General features: G+C 45.6%; 1 long non-coding RNA gene across 1 annotated transcript in view; it reads right to left on the bottom strand.

The window, feature by feature from the left end:
* The window catches only part of LOC138405403 (uncharacterized), a 41,772-nt gene that overhangs the window by 19,577 nt on the left and 9,283 nt on the right, over nt 1-12,912 (bottom strand). Inside the window, exon 2 of the long non-coding RNA XR_011239151.1 lies at nt 11,343-11,413. This is a non-coding gene — a long non-coding RNA (uncharacterized lncRNA). The remainder of the gene's footprint in view (nt 1-11,342; nt 11,414-12,912) is intronic.

The following is a 12,912-nucleotide window of genomic DNA, read 5'->3' as shown; positions in this document are numbered from 1 at the left end:
CATGTTCTGCACGGATTCAAAATGACCTGATGGTGGCGCTGTTTGAAACGTCCGTTCATCCTGAGGGGGACAGACTGAAAATAAAGATGGACGACATGACAGCTCCCGACAGCCAAAGTGTCTCTATCGTCCCCTGGTGGCTGGCCCCAGTATCGGTGATAAACCCCTCCTCCTCCATGTTAGCAGATGGGACTAAAAAATCTAATTAATGTATAGAATTTTAATTTAAAAACAAAAAGTAAACGCAGACATAAAGAAACGTACAATGGAGGCCTAAAAACTATTTCTACAGATTTGTGTTGTAATAACATTAAACATTACAAATATATATATATATATATATTGGACTTTTTGTTGTATAATCGTTACACAAAATAAAAAATAAACTCTCCTGTGATCTCGTTTTCCTTTTACGTCTTGATTTGTCTCACGTCAAACTCTCTGAATCTAACCTTGTTGTGAGAAGCTGCTCTAAAGATAAACTTGTCTTGTGTTACAAGATAAGAACGTGTGTGTGTGTGTGTGTGTGTGTGTGTGTGTGTGTGTGTGTGTGTGTTCACACAACAATAGAAAGATGTGTCATCTGATATCCGTCCTCTGAAATGGGCCCTAAACACTCATCTAATAATGATGCATTGGAAATGGGAGCGTCCAATAACAGCCCGGCCTGTGTCTCCGTGGTGACGGCAGGACATCTGCATGTTGGCTGGTGGCGAGGGTCCGTGTCACGCCCCCCCCCCCCCCCCCCCCCCCCCCCCCCCCCCGCTCTGTGCGCTGCATATTAAAAGCTTTATCCGAGCAATTAAATGTGGGCGTAATGGCCAGGAGTTGGCAGAATGATTGTACGATTGAATTAGCAGTTATGATGGGGACACATTACAAGATGAAGTAAATGCAATTAGCTCGGGCGTTTCCCGCCCCGCCCGCCAGCTCCAGCCGCATGATGTGACTTAATTAGCTCTTGCTCTTGTCACATACACTTTCCTCCTGATCTAATTCTCCGACAGCTCAGAGTGGATCTGAGGCTGACCCCCCCCCCCCCCTCAGTCTGTCTGACCGTTTTACACTCGGATGGTTCGGAGCTGACTCATCCCATAATAACAGTCAGAGCAAAGAGACGGGTCCTGGAGCAGCCAAACTAATCTGATGAGGACGAGAGCGTTTCCTCCAGGAACAACAGCAAACCTGTGAACTGTTTTAAAACCTGAATGTGAAGCTGGAGAAGAACTGAGGTTCTGGTTCTGGACGCTCGGAGCTGCTCATCGTCCTCAGAACAATAAAACATTCAAAACTTAAGTTCCTACTTTAAATCTTATCGTTTACATCAGGTCAGAAACATATGGATTCACAAATGAATTTAGAACTAAAGTTTTTCAGGATTAAGAAAACACGCTAACGTTCAGTCTGATCTGTGTTCCTGAAGAACACGCCACCAGCAACATGTCATGGTTTTCTGAAGCAGGAGGTCGGAGCTGAGCAGCGTTTGAGTGACTGCGACATGTGAACGTTTATGAAGCGTCCGTGTAGATCCAGACGGAGGTGAAGCGAGTCTGCTCAGGCCTCCGGTCTCTGTGGAGCGCCGCCGCTCTCTCCCTCCTCGCTCGGACATTGATTAGCGCCGAGCTCTTAGCCGTGGTCATTTGCCAGTGATGGAGGCTGAGCCCGTGTGAATGTGGTGTCCTTGCAGATTTAGTGGTCACTTCTCTCAACTTTGCCCATTAACCTGAGTGCAGCAGGCAGTTTGCCCCCCCCTCGCTCGGAGCGCCGCGGGAACATTTATTACCCGGGGACGCTCTAATGGATCCCAGTTAAGGTGTGTTAACAATTTTTCTATTGATTAATTGGAAGAGAATCATCGGCAGACTAACTTAGCCCAGAAGATTTAGTGGCTTTTAAGGTAGTAGCGATGAATATAATGCTTTACAAAGAGCTTCTGTACATTATATATATGACACCTGCTACATTAAGGTTTCATACGTCTTCATTACTGGCGCTCTGCCCAACCCCTTCAAGGTTGAAATAGAGATCCACCTTTCATTACGGCCGCCATGACGGCTCTGCGGAGAGAGATCAAATAATAATGGAACTGTTGAAACAGTTCCGCCTCAGTTGTTAATGTTAATCGATGTATTAAATATTAAAGATTTCCATAACAGGACTTTGAACCGCTGCCACGCTTCTCCCATCACCGCCGCGCAAACTGCCAAACCCCCGTCCCCCTGTAATTAGGTAAAGTAGAGGATGATGACGACCCGCCGACCTCTGACCTCCCGACACCGCTGAAACAAGGAGAACTCAAAGAAGCTTTCAGACAGGCCCCATCTTAACAACTTTATTTAAACACCGTCACTTCACAAAATGACCAGAGCAATCAGACCGTAGACTGTAAATCAAACATGTCACCGTGATCGCCCCCTGGTGGCAGGCAGCAGTATGGGTCCTACGTCATGAGAGTGAATGAGATTAAATCGTTTCTACTGTGATGAGTATGTTGACCCTCTGGTACAGTTCTCCTCTGAGTTCTTTACTAACTTGATAAATTCATAATCACATTAAACGTCGAGTTCATCACAGTCAGCAGATTTTGTTTGTTTGAGCTCGTCTGCGTTTCTTCGTGTTTCTGCGACATCGTGTGTTTTTGAACGTGTGAGTTCTCCTCCAACTCAACACTCAGCGGTTTGATCCGTCTCCAGACCTCAGCTCAGGACGGACAACACTCTGGATGAAAGAGAGAAATCCTGGCTGCCGCACACGACGCAGCACAAATAAACGTCTCGCAGCGAGCTAACGTCAGACTGGCGAGGAGCGGAGGCGTGCTCGGTGCCCAGTGTGTGGAGAGAAAACAGCTTCCTCTGCAGGACGCCCCCGCCGCCCACATTCAGCCCCGGACCCTCTGTTTCTTTTTCCCTCCGAGCATCCAAAGCCTTACTCATGTTTGCTTTTCAGATCTTTTGATGACAGCGAGCGTCGCAGCGTTCCAGAGTCAGCAAATGATTCTTTCATAATGTCTCATCATCCAGTCACAGGTCAAACTCTGAGGGTTTTATTTCATATTCAACATTTTCACATCACACAGACGAAAAGAGGCTTCAGAGGACAAACACTGGTTCTGGAGAATAAAGATAAATATGAGTCTGTGTTCAGTGACGGATAAAAACGATGAAATCTGATTTACATTCACTTCAGTACCAGTCGTCTCACAGTCGTCTCACAGTCGTCTCACAGTCGTCTCCGCAGCAGATTTCTTAAACGTCATGTAAACAAGAAAACTGGTCTCTGTGAGCGGAGGATCAGAGACGCCTGATTTCCCAAGATACATTTCTCCTGAAGGACGCAGAATAATTTCACTCGTGTGCTTCTGATCAGTTTTACACGAGAACGAGCGACAAAGTCTTCAGATTATTCAAACGTCTAAACAGGAAGTCACCAAAGAGAAAAACACGCTGACACGAATCTGACGACCGACCTGCTGCAGGTTTAACGAATGTGATCATTAACCTGTTTCAGACAAACGTGAATAATGGGGTTAATGTTGGGGGGGGCTGTTTACAGGGTGTTTGATCTGAGGTGGGGGGGCACAGTGTCAGACTGTGACTCCCCTGTGCTAAGCTAAGCTAACACTTTATTTTCACCAGCCGGACCGTTGGACAGAAAGAGAAGAAGCTTTAAAGTGAAGCACTCGGAGCGAACGTGTGATAAACGCGTCAGTAACGACCTCCTCACTGGATCCGATGTGCAGTTTGTGGTTTATAGATTTAAAAAACGAGCGGAACCAGGAGCGTGCAGCTGCTGACTCTGACGGCTTGAAGAAATTACTGAAGGAACAGCGTTTTCCTCCATTTATTGTTTAATGCCACATTAGCAATCTGCAGCGTTTCAGAGTCGCTGCCAGTGGCGGCGGCTCCGGGCAGATGGGCCGCTCTGTAAGACAGATCCACTGCCACATAAATTCCCCGCTTCCATCAAAAGCCAAAGGAGAAACAGCACTAACGGCGTGTTATGGTGGGTCCGACGCCGCTGCCAAGAGCAACAGTTCATGCTTTTTCCCTATTCAGACATTTGAGGGATAGATTCAGATGTTACCTCTCATTAGTGTCACTGCGCAGCAGAAACAAACAGTGTCCAGGAAACATCATCAGCTGCAGATGTGCTGACGTTTCTTTTCTTTGTCTGAATCAGAACAACAGTAAAGTTTTAATCACACGCATGAATCAGCTGAGGCCTGACGTTCTACACCTGAAATGTGCTTCTTCGTAACAACCGATCAACAACCGATCAACACCTGATCAACACCTGATCAACACCTGAACAACACCTGAACAACACCTGAACAACGCTGTGTAATAGCAGCAGTTATAATAATTTCATTTCCAATCAATAACAATGATTAGCTGAGGAACTGATGAGTTCCCCTGTCGATGCTATAATGGTCCATTAAAGTCATGTGATGGTTCAGGTTTATAACATTAAAGACGTCACGGTCGAACAGAAATATAATTTTTTCATTTAGAAAATAATGAACTGATAAAATAAAGAGGAGCTGTTAACGTTTCTGCTAATGCTGACGACTGAAACCAGAAAAAATCTGGAATAATTATCATTATCTTATATTATAAAGCACTTTTCAAAATTCATGTCACAAAGTTTTTCACAAGAAAACAATTAAAACAAATATAATCATCAGAATTAAAGACACAGTTATTAAGAAAATGTAATAAAGTAAAATCTAAAAGTTTGTTAAAAAGGAGGAAAGAGGAAAAGGATCCACTTGTATTTTTAGTGAACTGATCCTTTAAGAGGTGAAAGAGATTATTTTGTTAATGTGCAGAATAAAAAATAAATCATTTCACCCGTGTTTCTCATTTTATAAATTTTACTGAATCAGTTTCTTTGATTCTCTGCTTCTACAGAAAACAACGTTTTTAATAATCAAAGTGCTGATTGATATCGATCAGTGAATTTTTACGTCCCTGGTTCAAACATTATCTGGCGACGCAGTGGACCAGCGGGCAGCGGGACAAGTGTATCTGTGGCGAGCAGACATTTGTCGGGGCTGTCGTTTCATTCTCTCTCCTCAGACGCCACAATTGACTTGTCATGTATTTTCCAGCTAATTAGCTCTTTTAAATCGGAGGTTATGTGCGGCGGTCGTTGATAAGAACACGGCGGTAAATTGACCGTGTGATGCTGCCATTCACTCAGGGACAATGACCTCCTGTAGCCATAATCAGGATTAATTAAACACTGTTAAGGAAGAGTGATGGCGGGACAGCAGGCATGCTGGGTAGATAGCAGGGCTCTGTCTTTAACCGCGCTCTGATTGGTCGGTTGTTGTGAATGTGTCGGGGTTAACCACCAGGGGGGGGGGGGGGTTGGACGGAGCTCTGAAAAGACGAGGGAGCACTTCAACAAAAGGTCGTAACAAAGTCTCAGCTTCTCCTTTCAGTCCAAACATTTACACACAGCAAGGGAGGAGCGGCGAGGGCGAGCGGCGAGGGCGAGCGGATCTCATGGCAGCGACGCCTCCGGACGAGAAAACACTCACATGTTCTGATTTACTGGATTTTACATCGCATCACTTTTTACTCCGGCTGAAAATAAAGTTAAAGTCAGTTACAGACAACATCAACCGGCTCGCTCTGATTTACCTGATTCACTCAGGACTTCATTTAAACTTCAGCTTTACACTGACGACTCGTTACTCGTGCTGTAGTACTGAGGAGTACTGTAGTACTGAGGAGTACTGTGGAGTACTGTGGAGTACTGTGGAGTACTGTAGTACTGAGGAGTACTGTAGTACTGCGAAGGTGCTGATGCTGCTAGTGATACATCATGCCCCCCCCCGTCTCTAAATTAGGAAGTGAAACTCAAACTAACTGAACAAATGAAACATGAACAAACACGTGTTGATCTTTTTTTGATCGTCATCATTTCATCAATATTTGAGTTTACGTTCTGACACTTCATTCATCACTCGACTGTTTTCTATTACTTCTGTGATAGAATCTGACAGGATCTTATTTTACATTCTCGTCTCTCATCTCTTTAGTCGCTGCTCTTCATCTCGTCTTCATAAACACGACTCTCCTGCTCAGGTTGTGGCCTCCTCTGGTTCTGTCTTCCTCTCCGGCAGCTGACGACTATGGGACGCGAAGCGTGGCGTTCTCCGGGGAGCGGCGAGCTCAGCTCTCCTGTGAGCACAGAAAGGACTTGTCTGTGCTGATTGTGGGGGGGGGTGACAGGTAATAGGTGTGTGTGTGGGGGGGGGCTCCACACCGTCTCCACAGGCTGGCGTCTTAATTCACTGACCATTAGCCAGGAGATTTGTTATTGCTCACGTTTAAAGGCAGTGACAGAAGGTGTTTCAGCCGCTGCTCGGCTCCTCCACAGGGAATCACAGCAAAGGCTTCGCGTTCTGACTCGAGTCCCCGCTTCCACTCGCTCCGCTCATCCTTCAAACATCATCTTCACTTCTGCTGCTCGCCACGTGTCACCTCCTCAGGGAGCACGAGGCTGGAAATTGGCTGAAGGGATTCCCAGTCATGGAGCTCCTGATTTGTCAATCACTTTTCAATTAGCAAATGAGCTCCACCGCCAAGGTAGCTCATGGTCAATCAGAGGTGGAAGAGCTGAGGCAGGACGGAGCGGAGCTGAGCCAGCAGGAATTATCCCCCTCTTCACATACGCCAATGAAATTAACCCAACATAATATAATTACCATCATGCAATTGATCAGAGGGTCTGGTTCTTAAAGCAGGGGCCACCGAGGGGCCACAGGGGGGCCAATCACTGACTTCATCCTGAGAACAGCAGAGATGCAATGCATGATGGTAGATATTGCTCAGTGAGTGATCATAGCTTGAAAACTACTTTTCATGTGGATTCTGTCATTTCAGGTGTTTGTGTTGTTGATGATTTAAAGACTCTCACTGCAAATGACGTCATCACCACCAGATGGCAGCGTTCATGTCCGATATAGTTTGGCTTCATTTCTGGAAGAAGGGTTGTGTCGTCCATCTTTCTTTACAGTCTGCGCTCGTCTTTACACACAGTCATATCTATGATAATTCAATTGTTGCTTTATTGAAGCTGATGAGACGTTGAACTGGACATAAATAAGTGGACAGAGACACATGAAGTTAAAGGTCAAGTGTTCTCAGGTTAAAGACTGTGAGGAGCAGCAGCAGATCATTTGTTTCATTTCATCAGTTCTTCTTGTTTCCAGTTTGACGTTGGAGCCTCTGAAACCAGAGAGAATTGATTACCAATAATCTGGTTGATGTAGCGGCGTGATGTGATCGAAGGCGGCGCCGCCTCTCCTCCATCACGCAGACAGATGTTTGATCTCCTCCTCAGGTGGAAATGGGAAATGAAGTGATCTGTTTTTTCTCCTTCCTCCTCTGTCAGCAGTTCTGACCTTCTCTCTCTCTCTCTCTCTGTCTCTCTCTCTGCTGAAGGACGTCTCGATCAGCTGACACTGCACTTCCTGTCCGTCGTCAGCGCGCTGGTCGCTGCCAAGGTGTGAGAGGTCCGGCTGCAGCGTGGGCACTTGATGAAGCAGAGGAATCGATGGAGCGAGGAATGATGAAGAAATGAGCAGCAGAGACGGACAGGCCGCAAAAATGAGTGTGTCACATTTTCTGTGTGTGTGTGTGTGTGTGTGTGTGTGTGTGTGTGTGTGTTGATTAATAATGAGATGAAAGCAGCAGCTCATGTTGGACCTGAGGCCACATCCACTCGACTACGCTTTACTTTGAAATCAGCTGTTCTACCGATACGTCCACACCACGACACTAAAACAGAGAAGTTTGAAAACTCTGAGGCTTCGTTTCAATCTGGACGAACACAAACTGAGATCCATGGAAACAAACTGATACTGAGACAGAATGCTCCGTCGCAGTAACAGTGTGGATGAAGCCTGAACCATTGAGTCTGAGCTTTTGATTGGAGCTCTCAGTCTTTTCCCTGAGCTTCATCTGAGAGTCGGAACAACAAGGAGCAGACGGACACATGATTGATGAACGAGTGGAATCTCAAACGTCTCTCTGGTCGGTTTCCAGACGCTGGAGGTTTATTTGTCTTGGTGTTGGGGCGAGTGGGTGTTTATGTTGCGTCTCTGGAGGAGCCACATGTCCTGAGAAACAAGCCGCTGCACCACAGAGAGCACGAATATGAAGTTCTTCCTCAGTCCGAGCTCTGAGATCTGAAAACTATCAAGATCCTCCGTCTTTGATTTTATCCGTTGGTCAGAGAAGAACATTTTGTTTTCTGACGTGTTTGATTTCAGATCCAGGAAGTGACTGAGTTCAGGGTCTGATCAGCTGATCTGAATCAGGCCGTCTCCTCTGTTTCCAGGCTGATTGATTTATTTCACATTATTAATGAACTTTGCTGCAGCTCCACTTGTCAGACTTCGGCCCCCGAGGGTCAATAACCAGAGGAAACCTGATGTTAGTGGATCCAGCTTAAGTGATTCTGTCGCGCTAACGATTCAGTGTATCAGGACAAACGTCAGCTGCTTGTGATACGTGGATTCTCCGACCTCATCTGCATAAGCTCTGTGTTCACCTGGGGACGACGACGACTTGAAATGATAAATTCTTTTAGCTTTTAATAAATATTTTATGCAGACGTGAATCCATCAGAGCAACAGGAAGCAGAAAGAGAGACCTGCTCTTTGGATAAACTAACGACGGGGGGTTTGTATGTTCTGCACTGTGTGTGTGTGTGTGTGTGTGTGTGACTAACTAAACTGCTGGCTCGTGGTTTCTGCAGGAATCAGTGCGATGGATCGGACGGGAGAGATTTAGTTGCAGGTGGCAGAGGTCGCTGGATTGTGTATTCTGTGCAGTCAATAATAAAGTTAGGACTTATGCCCACAGAAAGTTAATGAGCAATCACAAGGACCTTGGAAAGTCATTTGCATCCGGGCACGGGCTCCTCACTTTGGCTGGGGGGGGGCCCCGGGGACACGGACAGAGAAACAGTGATACTGCAGAGTCACAGAGGAGGCGCTGAACGTTAACACTGAGGTTTAACAACATTACAATCACTACATAATACAACAGAAAGGTCCAGGATGTTGTTCCCCAAAAATATAAAACGATGGCTCCATTTAATTAAATCCAAGTAGATTTTATCTCCAAAGAAACAAACAGAAACAAACTCAAACTTACTGACAGAGTCGAGGACAAAGAGTCCTACAGCAGAGACACGGAGATAATATCTGTTCTGAGACATGAACTGCACATCTGACGTGTTCCTCACAAGTTCCTCACATGTTCCTAACATGTTCCTCACATGTTCCTCACATGTTCCTCACATGTTCCTAACATGTTCCTCACATGTTCCTGACACTAAATCCTTCACGCTGTAACTTGGCCTCTGTTAGATTGTGAGTATCTGACCACGCCCCTTGTAATGACATAATACCACGCCCTTGAATTCGATTAAACCCCACCCCCTCTGAAGTCGGGTTTTTTTTTTTTAATCATGAACATGAACCTCTTTCCGCTCCCGGTTCCCAACATGCACTTCTGCTCTGAGGACACGCCACACATGCAAGGAGGATTTACCTTCATCATGAGGTCACACTCGGGCGCACCACGCCAGCCGTGTAATCACCTCATCTGCTTTCACCGCCACAACCTCCAGGCTGTAATCTGTCCTGCACACTGATGCAAGAGGCTGCTGCCCTCCCCGGGGCCCCGCTGGCCCCCCCGGTGTGGCCCCTCTCAGCCTCCAGACACAAACACAGGATTCAATCGTACCGTCGTACCTGTGTACGCTGATGATTTGTGTGGGCGTGTTCACGGTGACATCAGAGCTTCATTATCATTTCACTAAACATTCAGCGTCAACACGAGTCTGTCAAACTGTTTAATACACAGTGGACTCAGTTTCCCACAATGCATCGTGAACTGCAGTGTACAGTGTCACTGAGCCAAGTCATATAGACCATCATGCATTGCTCTCACACTAAATGAAAGTAAAGTGATTCACAGATGAGAGAAGAGAAAACTGTGAATGTGTCTGAACTTTGACCTTTGACCTCGAACTTAAAAACATAAACACACGTTCGACAAGAATGAAAAATGGTGACGAGGCTTCAGAGAAGAAGAAAATTAAAATCTGCCTAAAAAAAGCTTCAGAAAATATATTTTCTATTTATTCTTCTGGGAAAATACGTTTAGTAAAATATATATTTATAAAATACTGTTTTTATTAATTGATTGTTTTAACTGATGATGAATTTCTTCTCTGACGTGTAAAAATATAAATATCACATAAATGATGATTATTCTGTCGATCAGGAGATAAAGTTCATATTTTTATGAAATGAAAACACAAAAAGATAAATGTGTCCTGAATATCTGGAGTAACAGAGGAAAAAGAAAACAGATGAATAATAAAAATAAAAGACGAAGCAGAGCGACCACACATGTGATGAAACGTGTCGGACACATCGAGGACAGCGCCTCCTGCTGCCTCCTCAAACACACATTTCATTACTTTGCTTTGTGGCATTTTTTCCACGTCATTACGGAGCGGTAATGTGCGATCGCAGGCGGAAACAGATTGTTCTGCTGCTCACATCCAACAGGCCTCATTTTAATGTGCCACCATTACACGACTCACTGCTTTGTTACAGTCGCTCCCTCCTCCCCGCTCCTCTGTATCTGTGCGGAGACGCTGCTCTGTTCTGACACCAGACAAATGTTTCATTCAAATGTTGCTTTCGCATATTGTGGAGGAAGTAATGAATTCTTGTGCGGCGCTGGCGGCGGCGGCAGGCCCGGTTCACCGTGTCAAGTCTGAGCGCGGTGCAGGCGCGGCTCCACAGCAGCAAAATTAAATTTAATGTTCCATTCGCCGCGGGAAAGGTGCATAAATCAAAGCTTTTGATTTGCATGGACTGTGGCGAGCGACCTCATCCCATGCAAAAATAAAGCGGGGCACAATATGATGTCACGGGGAAAACAATGTAATCTCAGACTTCCTAATAAAAACAAGCAACAGGCAGGAAGGTTTAATTCAGAGCGCTGCTCCCGTGTCAAGTGTATTATTAAAACCAGGCCTGGCTCCGCTTTCATTTAAAGAAAATGTGATGTTGTTTCCTCCGCAGGAAAATGAAAGTTCCAAGATTTAAAAACAGGAAGCTGCTCAGTGACTCTGACCAATCAGAGCTCCTGATCCATTTTAACATGACTGCTCTGATGATGATGATGATGATGATGATGAGGAAGATTACACGCGAAAAAAAAGTCATGAATGAGATCCTGACGTTGATCCTGAATCAGACACGGATCAGACACGAGCGTCATTTCTATCCCGGGTCTCACCTCAGATATCGTCATGCAGGGTCCTGAGTCAGGTACAGGTGAGTCCGTGGTTGGTTCAACTGCAGCGCCCCCTGCAGGTAAACAACAACAACACACTGTACATTACTGCTCTGGTCACGATGGTTACAGGACTGGTTCACATGTCTGACAAGAGGAAAGAGCTGTTTTTAAATCATCTCTAGAAACTGATCTGAGGTGGCTCCTGAATCTGGACTCAAGTCTGCAGAAAGAATCACATGTTCTGTTGGTTCCACGTGTTTGAAATGAATAAATCACTAAACAAATGTCCAGAGGAACATCTGCAGCCGGAGAAGTTAACTGAGAACATTCTTTATCATTTATCCAGTGAACAGAACAAACATTAATTACACTTCATTTCAATGTTTTAACCACAATGATGGAAATAATGAAAAATCATTATCTGTCCATCTTATCTGTGATGTTTCCATTCCTGTAAGCTAACGCTAAATCGCTCTGCATGCCACACACACACACACACACACACACACACACACACACACACACACACACACAGAAGCCCATTAGGAATCAGCCGTGATCAATAGCCAGTGAATTAGAGTGCCACTGATCTGATTAACTCCCCATTATTTTCTACAGGCTCTTATTTACGATGCAGAAGGAGAAAATATCCCACGTTGTTTTTCTTTAAACGAAACGTTCACGTCCAGAGTCTGGACGCAGGAGTTCAGGTATAAGACGACATTTCGAGCCTTATATCGTTCACAGGTTCCACAAGAGGTCAGAGTCTGTGGATACGACTGCTGACGTCACAGTTCAGAGGTTTCAGGAGATGAGTCAGAACTAGAACATCAGCCCTGAAACATTTAGGTTTAGCTCCTGTCTCCTTAAGACCCCCCTCCCCCGAGGAAGCCCAGTCTGCTCTGATTGGTCAGCTGGCTCCAGCACGTGTAGGAAATGTCGGCCTCCGCTCTTACCTGGATTTGTTAAGGGGCTTAATATTATTAACTCGAGGAGACGTTTCTTCTAAAGTTCAGATTCTGTTGAACCAGCAACTAAAATATCGTCTTCTCTTTGAATCAGACATTTTATTTCACGTCACTAAAAACAAAGGACAGAAAATCAGCGTCTCCGTCTGTTAACGACATCGAGCAGTCGTCACTGTGGGTGTGCACGTACATGCAGTCGTCACTGTGGGTGTGCACGTACATGCAGTCGTCACTGTGGGTGTGCACGTACATGCAGTCACTGTGGGTGTGCACGTACATGCAGTCGGGGACCAAAGTGCCCACAGTGAGTTTGTGGACGTGGCCTCTGCTCCTCTGAGGCCGCAGGGCGGATGCAGGTTATTGAAATGAAATGGATCTGCTCTAAATCTGCTTTGCTTTAATATCACAGAGGAGGAGGAAGACGAGGAGGAGATAGAGGAAGAGGGGAGAAGCCAAGTCCTCCTGAGGCATGATGGGATTAGTGCCGGAGGCTATAGAGCGATTGCTGCGGCCCTGGAAGGAGAGGTTCAGGTGTAGCGGCTCACCCCCGCAGTTAAAGAGATTATCAACAATGAAGATAATCTAAAGAAAAGTTCCTGCGT

The sequence above is a fragment of the Paralichthys olivaceus genome, chromosome 18 (assembly GCF_024713975.1).
Source record: "Paralichthys olivaceus isolate ysfri-2021 chromosome 18, ASM2471397v2, whole genome shotgun sequence".
Taxonomy (NCBI): Eukaryota; Metazoa; Chordata; class Actinopteri; order Pleuronectiformes; family Paralichthyidae; genus Paralichthys; species Paralichthys olivaceus.
This window is presented reverse-complemented; position numbering and strand designations above follow the sequence as displayed.